Source organism: Cinclus cinclus, chromosome 6 (genome assembly GCF_963662255.1).
Source record: "Cinclus cinclus chromosome 6, bCinCin1.1, whole genome shotgun sequence".
Classification (NCBI taxonomy): Eukaryota; Metazoa; Chordata; class Aves; order Passeriformes; family Cinclidae; genus Cinclus; species Cinclus cinclus.
In genome coordinates, this window is record NC_085051.1 from 28,615,817 (window position 1) to 28,639,505 (window position 23,689).

Sequence of the window (23,689 nt, forward strand, 5' to 3'; positions counted from 1 at the left end):
TGATTTTTAGGGAGTTATAAAGGAATTCAAAAAGCATCATATAAAATATCTTAGGCATTTTTTGTGCATGTTTTCTTCTGATAGAGTTGTGTAAACCATCAGAAAGTGGTGGATGAAATCTGGAACAAAGTTGGAGCTGTGTGTTTGTATATTTCCTTGTTCAATGTCATAGATATCTCTGCTTCTAAATCGAAGTGTGAACAAATTAAACCACCCAGGAGAGGAATAATAGGAACAATGCAAGAGTAGGTAATAATAAATGCTATAGGGAAACCAGTGAAAAACTAGAATACAGAGGCATTAAGCTGTACTAGACCTAGATAAGGGGGAAATTGGTTTAATTGTTTTGCCATTGGGCAAATAAAATATAAATACGCCAAATAAGGAGAAATTAATACTGTGTAACTTGTTAAGCACTTTTTCAACTCTTAAATTCAAGTTCAGGTGCAGTTCCATTGACTGCAAAATTGATCATTCAAAGGACGTTAGAGCTTTGGCTACACTGGCAGCGTTCTCTCAGTTAGGACTCTTGCTGCATCACTGCTACTGTTACAGTGAGAGCTGGACCATTGGAAATGTATCTTTACATTCCCCACTGGTGTGGACTCTGCAAATGCACTGCATTTTTGAGAGGATGTGCATCTTCCTTTTCCCTGCTTTGATTGAAGGAGAATGGAAGCTCCCATTGCTCTGCATGTGGAGAGGCGTGCTCAGCTCCCAGGCTTGCACGTTGGCTCACAATATGGAGCAGAGCTGCTCCTGAAATAAGCACAGGGATTTCTAAGAACTGCATGTGTAGGAGAAGTGGCCCCTTCCCCCACGGGAAGGAGCAAAGATATTTCTCTTGCATGAAGCCCTTAAGCTTATCAGTTTTCTCAATGAAAGAAACACTCAAATATCCTGTGTATTTTTAGTAATTTGATATTCTGCAAAGACTGTTTTGAGAATGGTCATCTTATTTCAGCAGGTTTGGAATGTAGTTGTAAATAATTACTTATATGGAACAATTTCTTATGTCCTAACTTAGGAGCAGATCTTAGTTGACTGCTGGTTGTGGGGTCCCCCCTCCTTTCCTTTTTTATTTAGGCACTAAATGCTGTTCTCTCTGAAAGCATATTTATAACTACCTTTGAAGTGGCCTCTCTGGAAAGTAATGGATTTACCTTAGCATCTCTGAGAAAAAATGATATGTAGTTGGAAAACTTTCCAACTTGCCCTTTTCTTCAACTTCCATTTTAGAAGACAGGCTATTTCTATTGATTGTCCACTAAAATAAAAAAAAAACATGTTATTTAATGGTGACTTACTTTAATGATTTTTTAATGTTGACTTATTTTAATAATTTTTTAATGTTGACTCATTTATGAATTATAAAAAACCCCAACCAATAGTCACTGGTACAGAAGCTGTACTTTTCATAAAATGGGAAGGGCCATTTCAGCAACTCATCTTTATTGCCATGCATTGAACAATGGCTTGATGTTTTATGCTGTGCTTTTCTTAACCCATTGAATTGGAAATAATACTTCTGAAAGGCATGCTGAGAGCCAATTAAGTCTCTTAAGTTGTCATGCAACCTAGAGTAGAAGGCACTCCAGAAATGTGGAGAATTATAGTTCTTAACAGTAGCAAGGAGAGGCAAACTTCAGTTCAGAATTCATGCTCAGTTTGGCTGCTTATTTGAGCTATCCTCCTGAAAGCTAGTTAGAGCACTTCTAGTTATCTCTAAGGCTCCTGAAGACAACTTTGTTCAGCTCCTGAATCATAATTCTAAACACCTGTGAGTGGAGGGGGTCAGAGGTAATTAAGTACTTGTCAGTCTGAGACACTGATTGACATTTTTGCATCCTCTTTGGTAACTAGCATGCACAGGTCTGAGGAGAATGAAAACAAGGCTTTAGTGAGAGGTGTTCTGTATTGCAAAGGTAAAAGAGAGCACTGAAGAAGCCAGATCTTCTAATCAGTGTTGCTGAAATTAGAAATAAAAGAAGCAAGCCTGGTTGGGTGTCGGTGTGTGTATGTGGGCTGAAAAATCAGTTTCAAAATCCCTGTTCTGACAGTAAAGGAGAAGGTGTTTATCTCTCAGAGAAACTGTAGCAAGGTTGGCCTTTGGGATCTTCCATAACAAGAAAAGCAGCAGGACATAGAATTGGAAGAAATCTGGGGCACCTGTTTCCAGGACAGAGGTCAGCATAGCACAACAGGTACGTGGGTATCTGCCTGGATGGTTCCTGGTGGCAGCTGTCTGCAGCTCAAAATGCTGCCCAGACCTCTGTGTGAGATCTGCCCTGTGGATCCTGCTTATTGAGAGCTGTTTTCCTGCAGCACTTTGAATGTATAGATGCATGGGTGACCCAAAATGCTCAACATCTCAGTTCAGCTGTAACAGATGAAGGAGAGCCTTAGTAAAAGCTGTAGCTGCTGTGGTGCAAAAAAAAAGGTTTCAAAACTACTGAATAGCACAGCCGTTGAATTTTGAAGTTCCTAGATACACCTGGAGGAGCAGTTGGATATTAAAAACTTAAAGAATAAGAATGCAGAGAGCAATCTTGCTCACAGTGATCCTCCAAGGTTTGAAAAAGGTTCTAGTACCCAAAAAAGATAGGTCCTGGTGTAATAAGACATGAGTGATGGGAGTTTTAGATCAGAATATGGAATGCAGAAACTTCTGAAGAGCAACTTAAGTCTATGCCACCATCAGCTGGGGACCAGTCCCAAAAAGCAGAGGAAGAAGTCCATGTCTTTGCAGAGTAGCAGCAATTTAGAGAAATTTGAAGGCCAGTGCTCATTGGGTGTTTTGCATGTACACTTCATGTTTCACTGTGCTTGCCCATGTATAGGTGAAACTCAAAACAGTAGCTTTTACCTTGTGAAATAACTACACAGATTTGTACTTCTTGATGATCTTGCCTTTGCATTTCCAGCTTGAATCCAGAGGCACTTATTTTACAAGGAATGGTAAAGCCAAATATTATCCTCTGCTACTAACTATGCCCCCTTGGAAAAAAAAAATTAAAAATAAAGAAAGAAGGTCATGATTTGAGGTCTTAGTAAATCAGAATAACTATTTTTGCATGAAGATGGTCAAGGAATTTTCCTTAGAGCTTTTATGGTTAGAAGGGCTGCTTTTTGCCAGTGTTTTCAGTGGATAACCACCTTTCATCCTTCAGTGGAGTAAGGTTCACAAAAAAATTTCCACTCTTATTTTAGACTAGCTAAGTAGAAGCCTTTAATCAAAGGAGGGTAATTGCTTAGTGTTAGGCCTTCATTTCTTACAAGGGCTTGCAACCAAACTCAGCCAACACACAGATAGTCTCCAGACTTAGAAACAAAAGCTCCATACAGATATTTTTCTTAAAATTTTCAGTCTCCCCAGGAGCTAAAAAGCAGTCTTTCATACCACTAGAATCAGACTGACCATATTTTCTAGTTAAACACATGTTTTAACTGCATGTGTAACTGTCTTGCTTAACACAGGCAAACAAAGTTTCACCCTCAGTTTCCATGCTGCCTGGGACGTGTTATAATCAAATGCAAGCAAAGCAGCAGGTGGTAGTGCTGCAGAAAGGACACATGAAATATGCTTATGCATTGCAAATGTGAATAGTGTATGTGTCATAGTCACAGGTTCCTTGAGAAAGGAAAAAAAAAAAAAAAAACACCACATCAAAAAAGTCCCCCAGAAATAAGGGCATATGTTGCCAGTCTTCTACAGAAGAAATTCATGCCCTTTTCCCCAGCATATATGGAGCCTGGCATGATGTGCCTCAGTTAGTAGAAAAAATGACCATAGCTTTCTAGCATGTCTGTTTCAAGGTAGTTGATGAGATCCTTGATGGTCAAGGCCAGCTCCACTGTGTGTGTTCAGTAGAGAATCCATTATGGTATCAACCTCAAGGAGGCCTAGTGGCTCCCAGGATGATCCCTTGAGGACCAGGGACAAACCCATATCTCTGCCTTACAGATCCATTCTCTCTCCTCTTTCTGTCCTGTCTTCCAGTGTTCCTCCCGAAAGGTAACAAATAATTCTCTGAGCTGCTCTTTTCTAATTGAACTGGCTGTAAAATGTCACCCTCTTTTCTTAAAGTTCACTGTCTACCATGAATTGAAGAATAGTTTTTTCTAAATGAATTTGAATTTAAAGCTTTATGTAAGCTCAGAACACAGACCAGTATTATATCTCTGTAAGGAGATATCCTTCTATCTCTGGCATATCTCTATTATATCTCTGGCACCCAGCATACACTGGGATCTCTTTTTATCTTCAGATACACAATGCTGTGCTCTCTATTTTATGTACAAAGGAAATTAAATGTACTTTTTTCTTTAAAAGATGAGATCTTCATCTATCTCCAGCTGTCAGTTCCTAATAATGTTGCCCAGAGAAGTGTTATCTGTGATTTAGTGACTTTAGTGGACTATCTTTTGTTCAACAGAGAACAGCAGAATAAAATTTCAGCTTAATATAGCTCTTTCCTTACTCCTTCTGAATAAACAGAGGAAAAGAGGGGAGTGAGAGCAAAGAACCTTGGGTTCCAGACTCAATTTTCTTCTGCTTTTTATTAGATAGGGCATTTTAAAAAAGGAAAGGAAGGAAAGTAGAAAATAAAAAAAATACTGAAAGCAAAAACACTTAGGGACAAAAATAGTAATAGAAAACAGTGTTTTTTTCTGACTGTTGCCTCTGGATAGAATAGAAAGGAAAATTATTTTAGTCTCAGGAAAAACGTATGAGTTCAAAAAATACTCAGGTCCAAACGAAAAGTGAGGTACAGTATTTTGCAAGTTAGTGGTTTTAGAAATACTTCTATTTGGGTGGAGCACAATGTTTTATTTTTTCATGTTTTTCCATTCTTGATTCTTCTTTGTCAGGTACCTTAACTCTGGAAATTAAAAACCACCACTGATCTTAAAAATGTAGTTTTGACTTAAAAGATTGACAGCACAAAACGCTTCAACAGATTTCAAAACTTTTCACAGAAAGTGTTCTCAATAAAAGTAAATCTATCAAAAATGGGTCTTTCTCAATGAACAGATTGTAAAATGCCAATCAACCAGATTAAGAAAAAAGTGAAAATCTTTTTTCGGTGTTCACCAGTCAATTCCTCTGTTAGTTGGTGAGTGCTGATGCTCTTTACTGACAAGGATGTGACTGCACACCCCCGAGGCTGGGCATGCCTGCCTTCTCCTCACCAGATCTGCACACCTGCATTCACAAAGTGGCACTCTTGCAATCTAATGGAGCACTTCACTGCTCAGTAACTCATGAGCAAAGACCCACCCCATAGGTTCAATATTCTGCCATGTCAGGTAATGACAATGTAAGTTTTACAACAACTGATGAATTTTCCTTGAAAACTACTTCCTTTTCCTCCCCGATTTTGCTAGTTCCACAGCCTAAATTTACTTGTTGAATTCCTGTTAAATTATGTCATTTTAGATACTCAAACAGTATGTTCATATGTCATGATATATTAAGAAGAAACCCGATATTTTTCCCAGTGTAAAAAAAAAGAAAAAAAGACATCACTGCTGCTTTTCTGCTTGGTTCAGGGCTTGCATAATTTTAAGTTACCTGTCTAGCAACAAATTGGCAGTCAAAGATGGAAATTCTTCAGTCCTGCTCATGTTCATGTATATTTGATGTGTCTACAGTCCATAAAGTTCAGGACTCATGTCTCAGCATTATTTTGGTATCCACCCCACCACCACAGATGCTCTTTTGCCTTGCAGACATCCTGACTCAGACATGATTAAAGATATGATGAAAGATAAATACAAATTTTCAGCACAAAAATCTGAGATTGCACATTCCCTGTAACAGGCCTTTTGGGCTGAGTGCTCCCTGTGAAGTACAAATTTCCTAATTGGCTATACTGGAATAATAGCAAAAATTGTAGGTTTTGTTTTTATCATCCCTAAAATCAAGATGAACTTGAATACAGTTTGATTTTTAAAAGTTCCTAGCCCTGATATGGGTATTTTGGGAAGGTCTAAAAGAGAGTTATGACAGACAGTGTTTTGCATCTTGCCTTAGAGAAGTTATTACAGAGGAACATCTGGGAATATTCACAATATGTTTCCTTTAATGTAAACCCCCCTATATTTTAAATAATCAGGAATTGAAATGTCTTAAATATTTTTTTAAATGTTCGAATTTTAGTGTATCTTCCAGGACCAGTGTAGAACATGTCAATTTTTAAGTGGCTGAAGTTTCTGACTTTGCAAGAAAAAGCTGGGTGTGGAAACTTGTACTTTGTATGGACAGACCCAGTTGACTGGGCAGTGATTTGGAATATGAATAGCAGAAGGAGACCTTTATCTCCTATCTTTCATCTATTCAAGAAGATTTCTTAGCCCTGTAATGAATTATTCACGACAGAAATTAAAAATTGAGCAGTCTTTGTCCCTTGAAGCTGCACAGGGTTGTGCAGTATTACCTGACACGTCCATTTTTCTCACAAAAAATGCTCATGATCTGAAAAGTTCTGTCACTGGTGTGCACTATCCACTTTAACAGCCACATACTCCATGCAGTCTTTATGTATTTCCCTTTCTCTGTGTTCAGGTAGTGCCTGAGTAGAAACTAGGAGGAGAACATGTGTTAGTTCTGTACTCTACCTGGAGATACTGTGATTTAGGAACTGCTGCAGTAGTCAATGAAGGTGTCTCTGGGCCTTATTCTTTTGTACTTGGAATAGTTCCTTTTGCCCTCAGAAGATTTACAAGTCTGCTTTCTTTGCATAAGGGGTATAGCAAAAGATCTGAAATTTGGAAAATAGATAATACCTTAAAGTCTCTTATGGGTTGTCATATGACTATCAAGGTGTTTTTTAGAGGGCCTGAATTACATATAAAATAAATGTCTAGATAGAAACATGCATATTTAGGCAGCCCCAAAGAATGTGTTTTTCTCTCTGGACACATACAGTGGAGAGCTGGAGAACAGTGTCGCTTCACCATCAATGCCCTGCCAAGGTGGGGACTTGCAGGAATCATCTCTCAGGGTTGAGGATGGTTGCCTTAGCAGGAACTGATTCTGTGCAGTGATTGCCTGCCCAGGTTACACAGAAGAGACTTCATTTTCCCACTGACATGTGGTGGCTTCATAGAAGTGAAGTGTCTATGCAAAAATTTACATTGTCATGTGCAGTGATCATCTCATTCAGGGGTAGGTGTCTGCCAATGTGGGTGTTGAACTGTGCTCTGCTGCTTTCCCCCTTCCACTGGTCTTGGAAAGCACTTGAGTAGTGAGTTTTGATCACTTTGCCTTTATAAGTCTTGTTTTGGGTGAGCTGGATCCCAAAAACTCTCCTCGTTTGGCTTTCATGGATGTTAAGACCAAACTTTGGGGTGAGTGCTTGCAAAAACAGCAGAGGCCTGGGTACTTCTGCAAGTGCTTTTGGCCTGTCTCCCTTGGCTCTTTGGTAACAGGATTACCAGCTCTGAATCAGTTTGAAAATTTGGTCAGCTCTGATACTGACATTGAAAAAAAAAATAATATTTCTTCTTTCTCTTGAAAATTTAATATACTTCTTGACAGCTTAAAAAATATTCTCTCAGTAAATTAAATTCTTATTACAATGATCAATAAATATCTTAGTGTGTCACACTGGTGTTTAGATAGAAATTGCAATCCCAGCATTGCCTAGTGCAGAGGCAATATATGTAAGTTACCTTTCTGACAAAATCTGGAAAATCATGGCATGGACAAGGGTAAATCATATTATAGGCAGGACTGAATGCAGTCCTGTCTGCTGGATGAAATAAGATAAGGAAATAAATTTCTCCTTCTTCAAAAACAAAGTTTTTCTTAGACTATCCTTCACCTAAAGCTCATGTTATATGGGCAATAAGGTCAGAGGATCCACAGCCTCCTGTAAGTCATCAGGGAGCAATAAAAAAATACTTTCTGCTATTAAAGATAACCTTGTATACAGCAAGGGCACAAACAGAGTGTCAGCAAACTGGCCCTGTGAGACTACTTTATTGATGCTGCTTCAGGTTTCTTGTAACATGCAAAACAGCATTATTATTATTATAGAAGATAACTGCAACAGACCTTTCAGGATTATGTATTAAGAGCAGCAAGTCAAATACCATCTGCCTAACATGTCAAAATCTCAGTATTATTCCACAGAGGTTTGCCTGAATCTCCTCTGCAGAGGACATATAGTCAGCTGTAAGTCACTTTTGTCCTCATTCCCCTCCCCACCATCACTTCTTGACCTTTTGGCTAAGATCAGTTGTAGTATCAAGTGGAGTCTTGGCTTTGTATTGCCTTTGGAAACTCTACCTGGCCTGGCAGCTGGCTGGGCTCAGTGACCTCCTAACTTTTACCCATCTGTAACTGCTATCATTCCTGGTCTTTAAGAGACCTGGCATCTTTTAGAAGTCAAGTCCCATTTAACATGCCTTGCAACTACAGCTGAAATGCATTGCCCTGAATTACTTCTGTTTCAAAAGGCAGGTGGGCCTCAGTGCCCTAGAGGGTGGGAAATTGTAGTGTAGTTTGAGTTCCTTCTGTTGAAAGCCTCTATAAACGTTTATCTGCAGCAGCATTATTCTTTGCTTTTTAACAGGTTGCTTTAGTTCTTTGAGGATATATAACTCAAATATTTTTGGAAGACAACCACAGGTAAGTCCTTTAAGAGCTTTTCACCCTTGCATGAATGGGGTTCTGGGGCCAGAAAAAAGAAGGTCTCTGCTGTAGGAAGACATTAAGTTTGCATCTGTCTGTGTTTGTAAACTTCCTAAATCCAGAGCTAAGTATTCACAAAGGACAGAGTAACTACCAGCCAGACTTAGTGTTTGAAAACCTTATCTAATCCTGGCTTTTATACACAGATCTATTAACTTTATGTGGCTGGCTTGTTATGTTTTTTGGCTTTCCCCAACTCACTTGTGGAACCAGAAATAATATGTATTATCTCTAAAAGAGGCTGTAAAATGATGTAGTGGAACCTTTTGTGTAACTCAGTTAAAGGCATTTCCCTCCAGCATTCCTACATCAAACACAGTAACTATAGGATATCTTCCAGTCTTTGTGTCGGCAGAGATCACTTTAAAACTTCACTTTTGTTTCTGCAGCTGTCCTTTGTAGAGGAGGTACATGTAGGATGCTGTGAATTTGCCTTTCACTTAGGGTGGGCTGGCCGTGTGCCCTCCAAAACCACTTTCTGGGGCAGCACCAGCCAGCTCTTTGCATAGAGTGGGATGTAGGGAATTTCTGCTGCAAAACCCCTCTGGCTGGCTTTTATAGGAAGGCTGCAATATCTTCTAGAGTGTTAGTCTCTCAGCTGATTTTGTCTCAAAGATCTGTCTGGTCTAATGACACAAATTGTGGGAGGCCAGGTTTTGTTCACTGTCTCTTGCTGCTATTTTTGGGATGTGATTTTTCTATTTTGGTTGGCTGGGTGTGGAAGGAGTGTTGCTGTGCTTTAGGGAACGCTGCAATTAGAGTCTATCAAAACAATCATGATTAATAATTATGACTGGTTTGTTACTAAAAAAAGGAAAAGGTAGAAACAAATAAGCCGTAGTTAATTTGAAGGCAATCTCTGTCTCTCTTTCTGTCTCTTTGACAAGCTTTGAGCAGACCTAGGAGGATTTGTGCTCTCCTTAGGGGATAGGAAAGCCCTCATATCTGTGCATGGCAGTGAGCCTTGCTCCAGTGTAATTAATCCGACGAGTTCTGTGATGGAGGAACCTCATTTACCAGTCGGTGACTCTCGTTAGGTGAGTCCCAGATAACTGCAGCATTTGGGCAAATCATAGCTGTGTTCCAAATAATTAGCAGAAGTATTTGAATCAATAATGGCAGGGAAGCCAATGAAACAGCTTTCCCAAAATAAATGGGTGAATAAACACTGAAAATTTTCAGTCCAAGTGAGATTTGTTTACTCAGGATGGTTTCTTTCTTCTGCGAGTACATGGCCTCAGGCCTGCGATGTGGATAGAGTAGGAGCTGGTACTACCTGACATCCCACTTCATTATCCCATTAGAAGCTGAATAGAGAAGTGTCACACTAGCCTGCGGCTTGCTTGCCCGCCTGATGTGGAGGCCAGGGGATATCTCCGTGTCAGGAGATAAAGCTGAGCTGGGGAAGCTCTTGCCTTGCACTGCTGCCTTGGTGCAGAGCCTTGGGCAGGATGGGGTAAGTGATGGAGGCAGAACAGTGATCCTGTGCTGGGTGGCGGGGGAGCACCGCGTTTCTGCAGAAATGGAATGTGCCATGCAGGAGGGACCGGACAGTGTTGCTGTCAGTCTCACAGATGCTGCAGCTCGGTGCCAGGGTCCTGGTGGCACTTGGACAAGCAGGATGTCCAGGGAGCAGGGGTGCAGGTTGTGCCATCCTTGTGGCAGCAGCCCCGCACAATGTCTTTGAAGGGTTTTGAAACTCTCCCGGTTTTTTTAATTATATATGCACACACACATATTATATAGTCAGTTCACTTTTGATTTTGTTTCATAGGAGCCGACAAACTGCTTCAGTTGGTTCAAGCACATGTGAAAATTCTTTAAGTAGTCTCTTAATGTAATGAATTACTGTATCCTGTAGTTGAAGCAAAAGCTCGTCTTTTCTCCGCTTTATTTTTCTGCAGAGAAAATTCTTATTTCTGATTTTACTAAAGAACTTGCTTCTGTGTTCCCAAAGGAGTGATTCCTTAGCCCTTAATACGAATTCTATACTTAAGAGATCTCTTGATCAATAACTGCAACATAAAGTGAATGTGCTGGGTTTGGACATAAAGATGTCTTCGCTATGACATTGCTGTACGAGGCTTATGTGCTGCTACAAAACATCCACCTCAAAAAGCTTTTCTCATGTCTAAATGTCTGATTTTAAGAGAATCAAAAATCTGGAGACAACAAAAAATTCTTTCAGTTGCCCTTTTCTTCTATGACACTTTGAAAAAATGTTGAGTTTTGTATTTAAACAAGTACCTTTCAAAATTCCTGTGCTTTTGTCTGTAAAGATCAGAGACATAGAGACATTTTCTTTTGCAAAGACAAAGAAAAGCCAGTGTCAGTCTCTGAGTTGTGGCATACTGACAGTAATCCTGAGTAGAAATGTTTGTATTTTCTTAATTGTCCTTATCCAGAAGTATTTCATAGAATCTGTCACTTGAGAGGAAAATTTTCCCTCTAACAGCTGAGATCTTGTACCACACTGAAGTGTCCTGGTTTTGGATAAAAACAACCATGTTACTGGGTATTCTTCCTTTTGATCCCCTGTTGTTGAGATTTATTGCCTGCCATTTATAGCATTTGCAGCTTGCAATTAAGGCTTCTATTTTGAATACCTAATGCATAAGCAGGAATTACCATAACTTAGTATTTTGATATGTCTTTCAAACCACAGCAGAAAAACCAAACCATGGTTCAAATGTTACATGAAAGCATTTAAAACTAGATCAAGTTCATAGTGACCTAATGTTACATGAATAAACTGTAATTTTATTAAATTATTTCCTATTGTTTAGAAGATTTCCCCTGCAAAAAGGCTGTCTGATATCATCCACAGGCTGATTTGTATTTTTTTCCCCTGAAGAATTGCAAGTGCATTGAACATTTGCAGCAAGTAAAGTTTAATGTTTGTGTAGTTAACTCTTTGTTTCCTTAAACCTTCTTGGTTTTAAATGCTTAGCTGTATTGTGCAGGAGTGACTGGGCATTTGTGTCTGGTCTGGAATGAATCTTGGAGCACCTGATCTATGCATCCATGTGCCTTATTCCCTCAGGAAGGACAATTTACCTAGCCTGTGAACTGGCCCTCAGGGCTTCCTAGGGGTGCCAGGCAGCTGGCAGGACTTCTCTGGTGGCCAGCCACTGGGAAGCTTGTGTTCTGGGGGAGCATCTGGCTGCTGCACCTGTGATGAGCCTGGGCTCTGTGTCTGCTGCATCCTCAGCCTTAAGGCAAGGAAGGGGCCGTGAGGACGTCGGAGAGCAGCAGAAGCGGACAATGGCGAGGGCAGTTTGGATGCCACTGGGCTGGAGTGCCCTTTAATCATGCTGAAGGGCTGGAAGATGGAAGGATGGGCAGGAGAAAAGCTCTCTCCCCTTTGGCTGGACTAAGAGTGCTAACTAATGGTCAGCCAAGCAACTAGACTGGACTCCTAAGTCTGAGCCCTGGTTGATGGTGTTGTGTAAAAGGAGGAGATAATGAAAATGAAGTAAAGGTCTTGTTCCCCCACATGCCTTTCAGGTTAAATCACTGTTTGTGGCTAACAGGAAAGCTGGAAATTTTGTTCCACCAGCAGTGGGGGAGTGGAATGAAAGCCCATGCGTATTTTTAGCATTCCTTGTAATCATGTCACCTTTTGAAATGACAGTATCAGTGCATTAGAGCGGAGAAAGTGGGGAGAGGACATCTTCTACCAAGAGAAATGTCAAGCTCAGGGTGGATTGCCTGAGTCACACATTCACTGAGTGATATTTGTGCTGGCCAGGACAAACCCATCCCCTCCCTGCTGCATGCTTCCACCCCCTTCCAGCTCCTGTTTTATGTGGAATCCTCCTTCATGCATCTCTGCTGGTTGTCTCCTCACGCATCTCTCCCTAGGTGATTCTACCCTCCAAGCTGTATCCAGCTGAAATAAAACCCAGCACATGGAATGTACTTTGGGATGTTCACAGAGTTTCCTGTCCAGAGGGTCAGCAGCCCTGGCAAGGTGTTATGTGCCTTAATGAAAGCTACTTAGCAATGCCTTTTTCTTTTGTATTTTCTTTTGCCTATGAAAAAAATCATATGTAACACAAGGAAGAGAGCAGGGTATCTGTTCAGCTATGAATGTTTACTTGCTGTTCACCTCTGAAATGCCAATGAGCATTTGTGCTGTCTAGTTTGAACTGACTATTGGCCTTTGAGAAATTACTGATGTTGGTCTTGAATGAAATTGTTCCTTACTTTCTAAGGAGGTAGAAGAAATCTCAGTGTCTCCATTTGTAATTAGACACATCATGTCTTAGCTCTGCAACATACACAGAAAGGGAGTAATTAGTTCCTTCTTATTCCTAACCTTGACCTAGCCTTCATACACTGGAAAGTAGATAAAACCTAATTCACGCTACCCAGAACAATGATCATCTGCAATGGATAAATTCCTTGGTGCTGTTAGTAGGCAGCTCAGGTGGTTAGAGGTTTTTTTGTAGCTGTTCACTCTCTGACCCCTGGCTCAGCTTTGGCAGGGAATGGTGGCACCAGCTGTGGGAATTAGCGGAGTGGTTGGCACTAGCTTTTAGCACATTATTCAGTGCTGGGTATTCACCCCTGCAAGGTAAGGAAGTGTGAGTGATACGAGTGCTTGAGGAGGGTGGCTGCCACGTGCCCAGGCCATTCACTGCACTTCTCTGTGCTTTGGTGGTGGTGTCATCTGTGGCTCAGGTGACCTTTCTCTCTGAACAGTGTGGACGTACAACTAGTGCTGTAATCCTTTAAACAGGCCATGTTGTCCCAGAGCTTCCTTTAGGTGCCCCAAAATGTCAGGAAAACCTCATCTCTTTCCTCTTCCTCCCTCCACTTCTTCCCTTGTGTATTGCATTAAATCCCTTCTCCACTGTACTGGCACCAGAAGTGTGTTGTTTCTGCAGTGTGCCAAGATTGTGGTCTCATGTTTACACTTCCTCCTGCTGCATGGCAGCCACCCATAAGACTAATTAAACCACAGTGCTGGCTTTCTCCTCTTTCTTGTATATTTTCACATGATACCCAGCTTCATGACTTGACAGAAGGTAGAAATGGAAACTTCATGCTTAAGAGTATGGAGACACCTTGAGAGCAGCCAGGACATAAGACCAGCAGGCAGGCAGCAGTGGAGGGAGCTGGGCAGCAGCATGGTCCCCCAGTCTCTGTTTTCTGTTCTTCCCCTGGAGCTGCTGCTAGAGACATGCTAGCAGATGGAGAGGTGCAGAGTTGGTGGGGAGGCTTTAGGGCTGCCCACTGCAGTGTATGAATGGGACTGGATAGCCTTCCTCAGCTTCTATCTGTCCCCCCACCTCCCTGCTTCCAGTAAAAGTGAGTTATTTTCTCCCAGAATTATTCTTTTGGTGATCTGGGTTCATGGTACAAATTTGGGGCATGGCTTTGCCATCCATTTGTGTGCATATCAGTATAATACCTTGCTAAATCATCCCCAGTGCCACCTGAGCAAGGCCTCTCTGGCTCCCTAGGGAATCTTGGCTGAGTTAGGGAGCAGCCCTCTGTACACATAAGCATTTGCTTTAGGGAATCACCCATCAGTTAAGGTGGAGCTACATGCTTAACTTACTAAATTACTCTAGGCTTTGCTTAAGTGTATAATTAAGAACTATGCACTCAAAGATAACCATTTGTAGGGTTGGGGCTTGCTGTCCTGTTTCCGTTTGCCTAAAACACAGGCAGGTTACTTGTGTTCTTGTCTTGTTCTGTCTGGGCAGTGTTTCCAGCTGCTGGGATCAGAATTTTATGGAGACAGAAGAGACAGAGCATACAGATCCATGGGAGCTTTCAGTGTTCTGGGAAGCCATCTCAAAACATGCGAGTATTTCAGAGGTCCAAATATAGCTGAAGAAGCTTATTTAAATGTTGCACAGGGCCAAATCTTGGCTGTCCTCTGACTCAGTCTTTATTTGAGGCATCTTTCCCTCTGTGGGTGGGTTGGGAAGGGGCTGGTGGCTGTGGTTGCCCTCAGCCAAGCTGCTGGCAGGGCTATGTCCCCGAACTGCCACCTGACCAAGGACTCCTTAGTGTTTAGCAAGCTCAGCTTTGCAGACCAACACCCTTGTGCACCTTCCCTGCCAGTGGTTTCTCCCAATTCTGTCAGCATCCCAGGGGACAGCACTGGGGCAGGGCAAGCTACCCTCCCTTGTGGTTAAACCAGCATTGAAGGCTCCAGACAACAGGGCTGACTGGGCACTCTGACCACAGCCTCTTTTCCTGGAGACACCCATCTGCAGAATGAGCCCAGTAAGGCCATTTTGCTTGGGTACAGCAGCAAGCAAGGAGCTCCTGAGTAAGAATGGGTCTGAACCACTAACAGGCACAGGCAAAGCCCTGCATCCATCGGCTCCTACATACTGGTGTCTCCCAACAGTGTATTTGTAAAGATGGAGAATGCAGATTAAGGACCTAAAACCCATCTAGTGTTTGAGATTTTTTTTTTTTTTTTAAATACAAGAGGCAGTTTGGGGGGTAGTTTTTCCTTATCTTCTAGTCATTTGTACTGCTTTTTCCAATAGCAGGGGTTGCCAGAAGTCCTCTCTTCTGATATTGGCATTGTCACAAAACCTTGGGAAAGTGTTGTACCTCCTCCAGGCTGCCTTCTTAGACAAGCCACGCTATCTAAACATATTGAGTAATCCCTGCCTCAGGCTCAAAATTTTCTGCTTGAAATAGTGTAGATCAGTTAAAAATATAGGATATTAATTTTAACATCTTAATTTACTGAAAACTAGCCATGTTCTAGAATGCATTGTACCACAGGCTTGTTGCTTCCATAACTCAACATTTGGGACCTGATTTTATCCAGTTCTTGCTGTCAAATATCACTTGTCCACGCAGATGCTTCCAGGTTTAAAATCCCATTGTCCCCTGGGAGCTTTTTGCTAGGCAACTCCAGTAATGGTGACTTCCTTTATCTGCACAAATGTATTTCCCAGTGGTATTTGGATGCTGCCTTCTCCATGGTGGCATGGCTATAGCTAATGAAGTCTTTGCTGTGCTCCTTCAGACCTTTTCATTTCTGTGGTGAAAGGACTGATTCTGGGTGGTTTGTGTAGTTTCTGAAGATTTTTCTCTGATTCTTGGATTGCATCATGGCTGCTACACACCCTTGTTTCTGCAGCAACAAGCTGTTTACAGTTTATTTTCTCTGTACAAAAGTGTTAACCAGCTTGAACAATAAATGGTATCATCTACAGTATGTCTAGTATCTAAGGACAACCGTATATCTAAAAATAAGTCTTTGGAGCAGGCACTCACTACAGCCTAAACTGGAAGGAAAGCTCCTGGCCCACAGAATGAGCGCTATGTTCAGTGCTGTTGGACTAATCTGGTTCTCACAGTCAACCTAAAAATGCAGTTTACACTATTAAACTGGAGGATTACCTGCCTACACTGAGTAATTTCCACTTTTTATTTTTTTCAGCACAGAGATCCCAGTGACAAACTGTGTTGCTTCAGTGTCATTGTTCATCTTGTGTACTCAATTCAGTCTTCCACAGCTTTTAGCAGCACTGTTTGAACACTGCTTTATCCCACATCTCCTTCCTGCATAACTCCTCTCTGAAATAAGCCAGGGAAAGGCAGGTTTGTATGTGTCCTCGAATGAGCAGCAGCTCTTTCCAAATTCCTGCCCATCACACAGATGTTCAGCAGCCATGTAAGTGTTGTTTTTTTTCCAGAGGCGCCTCCTTGTCTCTGATCTGATAGCAAATGTCTCCTTTCATGTCCTACATCAAGGCTGCTGCTTTGGCCTCCTATTCCATTTGCTCCTTTTTTTTTTTTTTTTTTTTTTTTTTTTTTTTTTTTTTTTTTTTTTTTTTAATGCCGTGCCAAACACATTAATGTCAGGCAGAGCCGTCCTGGATCCCTCGGCATAATTCCAGATGCAGAACCCTCCTTTTTCCCGCACGGCCGGGGCTCCAGAGGGCCGCTCCTCCCCAGCCCCCCGTGCGGGCTGCACGGGGACACCCCCCCTGTGCACGGTGCGGGCTGCACGGGGACACCCCCCCTGTGCACGGTGCGGGCTGCACGGGGACACCCCCCCTGTGCACGGTGCGGGCTGTGATTGTCCCGTTTGTTGCTCCCGGGCATGCGGAGGGCTGGGTGCTTGCTGGCCAGGCTGGCTCTGCAGCATCCCTCTAAGCGCATCCCGCTGCCCTCTAGTGAGAGCTGCCCGTGGGCCCAGCCCGGCTTTTGGCAGCAGCAGGAGAAGAGAAGGGGCCGTGCGGTCCGAGGGCTGCTCTGCAGACAGGGGTGTGCTGTCGGAGCAGGGTGCTGAAGGGTCTCTTGCTGCCCACCTCCTTCGGTGTCCGTACCACCTCCTGCTCCAGCCTTTGAGGCTACTCCAGTTTTGTCCTCAGGCTCAGCAGGCACCAAACCCTTCAAAAATCAAGACCAGGCTGACAGGGAGTTGGGCAAAGGGCAAGATATGTGACAGGTGATTATGGTTAGGGATTTTCTTCCTATTTATCCGGGTGTAGCTGTGTACAAGCCAGTCGGAATGCTCTCCACCTGCCGTGGTGAAACTGAATTTTGCCTCATTGCCCCACTGCAATACAGAAGCCGAAGCTCCTCATCATCCACGCTTCTAGTGCACAGGAGGGGTTTATCCAACCCAAGTGATGCCCTGCCACACACGGCCGATGCCCAAGTTGTTAAGGCAGGGGAGGATCCGGTCACTGTTTTACTGTCGGCCCCCCTGGGCAGCCGGGGCACTGCACAGTGTGACAGCTCTTGCTGGCTCCGGCTTAGCTGGCGATGAGTCACCTTGAGTGCCTGACTTCTTGATAAATCCTGGGAAAAACAGGGCAGCTAAATGTCAGCCAGTGGGGAAGATTTTCAGCCGGGGTAAGTTAAACTAGCTCTGCCTCTGTCAGGGGCACTTGGCCACCAAATACCCACCTGCAGATGTGGCTGGTTCAAGCACTCATCTGCCATGAATCTGCTGGGAGGAGGCTGGTCAGGTGGGCTGCAGTTTTTAAGGAAAAATTAGATGCTGCTCTGGTTTTATCTTTCCTGAGGCAACAGCATTTGTCTTATTTTTGAAGCGAGGTAGGTAAAGAAAGATGATTTGTCTTCCCTGCCTTCTCAGGAACGCAGACAAAGGTAAAATGAGAAAATGCCTCTGTTTTTGCCTAATGTATGGTTCTTTCCAGGTTCTTGGCTGTCTTTTAGTCCCTTTAAAAGCTGATAGGAATTATTGATCTCATTTACCCTCCTTATAGCTTGACTGATTCTTTCTTTGGAAATTGTAGTCTTGAGATACCAAGAAGAAGCAAAGCTCATCTCGTGGACTGGAACGAAAATGCACTTTAGAGTATCTGAAATCTGTCAGGTGGCTTTGTGTTTCTATGGGTTGTGTTGTAATGCTGAGTCCTGAGAAGCAAGGGGACTGTGACCTACTTCTGTGCTGTGGAGAGGACTCTGGCCTCCTGGTCCTCTAAAGAAAGGCTCTTTTGCTACTACCCTTGTGTGCTTTTCTTCAGATTCCCTGAACTTTCCTCTCTGGGGAATGGCAGCTTCTGCTAGGAGTAAAGGAGGAAAGCTGCAGCAGCATTTCTGCCTCTGCCCAGGCAGCTCTTGCCCTTTAGGGTTGAAGGTTCTGTGGTGTAGGAGAGAGACCAAACCCTTTATTCCCTTTATTTCTGCAAAGTTAGCTTTACACAAGCTTCCCTCAGAGCTGTATCTCTCATTTTAGGTCTTTTAAGTGGGCTTGGTGGTCAGTCATAAGAGCACTGTGGGAAGGCTCAGTAAAGAATATGGTTGACTCTTTAATGCTAGGAGAAGTGAGAGCCATCTTTTCCTAAAGCTGCACTCAACAGTGAAAAGTTTCAGATGAGTCACCTGCTGGAAAGGAAAAAAAAAAAAAAAAGTAAAGTAATTCCCAATTCTGGATGCTTCTTGACCTACTTCCAAGCCGTGATCCTTCCCCACCACCACCCACTGAGAGAGCACAGGTTTTGCAAGGAATATTGCTGTGGGACTGTTAATGGTTAAATGCAATTTTGTTAATTGGATGTTTTGGAAAACATGAAAAACAGCTAAGTGCACAGACAGACTGTTGCATCCAAAATGATTTACTGCTTTGCCTTTTATAGCTCTTGATTACATCAAGGTTGCTGCATCAATATCTTGTCTGTACAGTCCAGCCTGGTGGGGCAGCAAGGCAAAGAATATTGTTGCTGGGTAGTTTTCCAGGTGGTGTGGCAATTAAAATGACTTTCTTGGGGCATGTAGGGCAGATCACCCAAAGCTGGGAAGCAATTTAAACTTATGCATGTTCAGATACTTGTCCAGCCCATAGACCTAAAATAAAAACACAGTGTTTTAATGAAATATTTGGGCCATTATGCTTAGGACTGCCTGGCTGTACTTGAACAAAAACCTTGCCTGAATATTTCACTATGTCTTTGTTCAGGTAGCAGTCTAGAAGTACAAAGAGCTGTCCATAGCAAGGCATGAGTGAAGCTATGAAGCCAGGTTTGGACTTTGAAGCCTCTAGAACATGAAGCTGTTTGAATCCAGTTCAGAAATAGGCACCAGTAGCAATGCCTTTCCCCAGTCTGGGATTCACAGGCTTTATCTCCTTCAAAGTATCACTAGGGTAGGATCCAGAACTTAGTGCCCAGGGCTATGTCATAGCTTTCTTTGCACCTGCAAGTCTCATGGTCCTCATAGGAAAGTGTCCTCCTGACTGCTCAACAACTGAGGAAGCAAGGGAGGGGAATTTGACTTTGAGGGTCCAGCAAAGCCTACAACAGGAACAGATTACCAGTGTTCTGACATTTCTTGCAAGGCCAGATATGAATCCAAAAGAGATTTTTTTCTTGTGCGAGAATATCTTCCCCTGTTCTGTTGTGCTCCACTCCCTTCAGCAGACAAACCAGCTTTTCCTGTAGGATGCAGGAGGCAGCAGAGCAAAGGTGACTAGGATGGTGTGCTCAGTGTATTACCTCCACAGAGGCCAGAGCATCTGGGACAGGAGGGAAGAGGGAGGGAAAGCGGCTCAGTGCACTGGAAGTACTTTCCTCACAGTGGGCAGAAAAAGTGGGGCTAGACAAGCAAATACTAGAGCAGTTGCCTTGGTGAAAGAGGCAGTAGTTGTGACCTAAAGCCCCAGACAATACAGAAGGGGGAGGCCATGAGAGGACAAGGAAGCTCACTGGTGAAAACCATTTTCATCAAGAGTTCAATTTTCTACTGTAGCCAGAGCTTGTGCCTGATGAGTGTATGTCCTAAAATCAGATACATGTCACACTCCTGTTCTTTGGCTGTGAGCTGGGCACAAGAAATGACAGCAGGAAATTGAACACAGGACTGCATGTCTGCAGCTGTGGGTAATGTGATGGCATTAGCAACCCAACCAAGGGTCTCTTTCTGGTGGCTCCACAGCTCACGGAAATACAGTACAGAGTCTCATATCCAATTTCCTGCTCCCCTTTATCCTGGGTGTACCTGTCAGTTAGAACAACCTCCTGTCATTATCAAGTGATCCATCATATTAAAACAAGGGGGAAGGAAAAGCCACAGCAGAAAGGAAAATTAATGTGTTGCCGACTTTGAAGTACTTCCCCTTTCATCCTAGCCCATAAAACTTTGATTTAGTTTTGTATCCTGGCTCAAGGGTTTTTCTCTGTCCCAGTGTTCTGATCTGATCAGTCTGGTTTGGGCACTGGTGAAAACCAAGCAGTACCTGCACCTGTGTATGTTAACCTAACCCAAGCTACCCTTCTCTTCTGGACTGGCTCAATGCAAGTGCCCTGGGGACTGTCACTTCGCTCATGCTGGCTAACACCCTTCCATGCCAGAGAAGCAGGTTCATTGGTGCTGCCCCAGGTTTGTGCCCCTTCCCCTCCAGGTTTATTAAATAACAAACTGTCAGAGGGTAATGCCAGGGAGGACAGTGACCTTGTGCCAGGCTGGTGTGTGAAAGAGAAGGACTTGCAGCATACAAGGGGGATGTAGGCTCTGTCAGGAAGTCTCCATGCATGTTGCACTCTTGTTGTTGAGAGAGTCAGGCAGTGCTAATGGGACTGCAATAACTTCCAGTCCAGTTCAAGGTCAGGAGCAAACCAATCACCTCTTTGTGATCTTGCCTTTTAGTAGCAAGCATCAACTAAGCAGTTGTTATTAAAGGTCTCTTGTGCTCTATGAGGGGACTGGTGGCTGTGACGTTCTGATCAGGGTACAAATCATTCTGCTTCTGTGAATTTCCCTTGGAAGGTGTTGGATGCAGCATGCTTTGCTTTCTGCCCTTCACTGTTCTGCAGTGCTTCTCATGGCTCTTCAGCAGCTCTCATAGAGTGGTATGGACTATACTTGTCACAGTGAAAAAGTTCCAGCAGATTTCCATAGGATCAGGATTTGGCTTGATCTCATATATGCTCTACTCCAGGGGCTGGAAGCTCTCTCCCTCACCCTCCGCGCACTGCAGTAGCACCAAGCTGTTTGAAACCTTGTTGCACTTCTCCCTGTAAATGCAGAAGGTGACAGAGGTCTCACATTGGCAGCTGTGGGTGTGGGTGAGGATGGATTATCTGCAGGTCCTCTGGCTGTCCAAAGTTAATGAGTTTGTGTTTTCTGAATTGCTCTCACAAGATGTGGGGACCCTTGACCTAGCCAAGAGCAGTGAATGCTCAGACAATTCTGGCAATGTCTGGAGGCTGAGTCTGGGTGCTTAATGCTCCACAGGTGGAACACCTAGGCTCAGAGCTCTGCCCTCACTGCTGCTGAGAGGTGCAAGAGCCAGAGGAGATGTGAATGTGTCTTCTTTACTCTGTGCTGTTGGGGAATCTGTGAAGGACACTTCCCCTGCTCAGTATCTCAAGCACCCTGAGACATTTCTATAGCAAGGACTGGCACTTGTCTGCTTTCATCAAAGAAAAATGATGATCTGGTTTGGCTAGCTTTGTCTCATCCTTCCCCAGTGTTACCTGGAGTAAAGGGGAAGACTTGGTAGCTGAGAATGAACCCACATCTGCAATTGCATTCAGAAGGTGGTTTCACATTCCCACCTTCTGTGATGAAAACCTCAGTCATAAAATTAATCGGTGATTTCACACTTCCTGATACACTATGAAAATGATTAGACACAGCAGCAGCTGGGGAAGTGATGGGACTCATTGAGGCTTTGCTCCTTCTAATAATATCTTCTTTTATTTTTTTTTCCCCATTTCTGAACACACATTCATTGTTCATGGAAACTGACAAAGAACTTAAAATTGCAATACATCTACCAAACAAGTCCAACAAGGGAGCTGCTCTTGCAGCCCGTCCATACCACATGGCAACAGCTCTGTCTCATCAAGGCAGTAAAAAAACTGTAAAACCATCTATAAGGAAATGAGGAGGAAGCTGTCTATGCAGGGGCTAGATAAAAGGTGTTTTCTGTTTTCTGCCTTTCTGAGGCATGATGAAATGAAGCTTCATCTCATGGCTCTGTTGCATGCTTTTGCTGCTTTCTGTTACAGGCATGGGATTAAAATCCTTACAGCATGTGAAGTGGATGCAGCCTCCTTTACCTCCCTGGGGGGCACAGTGGGTCTGTCCCTGACCTGAGCTAGGGAGCTGCTGCCAGGCTTCTGAGGGTAGTAGGTGACAGGTGGCAGCTTAGAGGCATGGTGATCCACAGGACAGTGCTGGGCAGAGGGGAGATGCCGAAGGGAAGATGTTCTCCCAGCCAGTGGAGAAGAAGGGAGCATTGGTATTTTCCCAGGGATGGCTGTGACAGCTGATGGCTTTTCTTTTCCTAGTTTCCCAGCAGCAGTCACAGTGCTGTCTGTGCCCTATAGGACATGGAGCCATCCCTACACTCTCTTTCTCAAGAAAGTACTTGAGGGGGTCCTAGAAAGATGTTAAATAGAATACCATAGGGATATAACCATACACAGTAAGTAAGGGCTCAGTCCGTTTCTAGAGGCAGCTGAAACCAGTGAGATGATGGCAGTAGGGTCAGCAGCTGAAAAGGCAGTGCAGTGGTTCACAGCAGAACCAGCTGAAAGGGAATCGCAGCAGGGTTTACTGCTCTTGCAGTGTGAGCAAAACCACTCATGTTGCTGGGGAAGGAGGCTGCTTGGTAATGCTGCCACTCCTGGGATGCCATTTCCCTTGCCCAGTAAATACTGCTTCTGGAATAAGCTGTATTATGAGTGTGCTGAACCACACCATCTTCTGGACAGCATTGCAACAAGAGTCAAGCAATTAGCCCTTGTAGTGACTTCAAGAGATCAGTAATGCCCCCCTTGCAATTGAGGAGTTGCCTGGTGCTGCTGGAGCTCCTGGAGTAAGCCAGGGCAGGGCTGGGACCAGCAGCTCTGTCCCTCCCACAGCTCTGGGACTTGCTAACCTACAGCAGGGAAATTTGGTAGCCAGGTTGCGGTTTCCAAAATCCTAATTTCACAGTTGTGAACAGTTAGGTAGGTGGAAGGAGATGCTTGGAATTCCCAGTCTTTGGGAAGTACATGGTATGTTAGGGCTTCACTGTAAGACAGTCAGTGCTGCCAGCTGGGTCTTGTCTGCTGTCAGCTTTGCTGGGTGATGCTGGGGCACTCTGGTCATGTGCAGCTCAGGTGGCTGGTACAGCAGTGAGCCCTGAGAAATCTCTTAGTGGCATGTGGAGATGAGGTGGGTTTTTCTATACTGTTTGTGCTCCTGGCCTTTGGGGTGAGATTGGTGTGTGTGGTAAACAATGCTGTGAGCAACTTGTGTGACTAGGTTTTCTGAGAGCTACTGCTCTGTAGCTGCATAGTCAGCAGAGCAAAAACGAATGTGAGAAACCACACAGACCAGAGCCTGTGCAAAATGGCCATAGCCTCCCTCTGCCAGGAGAGCCCTGACAGCCAGAGATAGGCAGTCTAAGACTCTCTAGGCTGAAGTGCTTCAGCTGTTCCAAGTTATTCCCCCTGTTATCTCCCGAGCAAAACTTGTTCTGCACGTTCTGGGATACAAATCAATTATCGGGGAGAGTTACTCCAAGTTTGGAGTTTA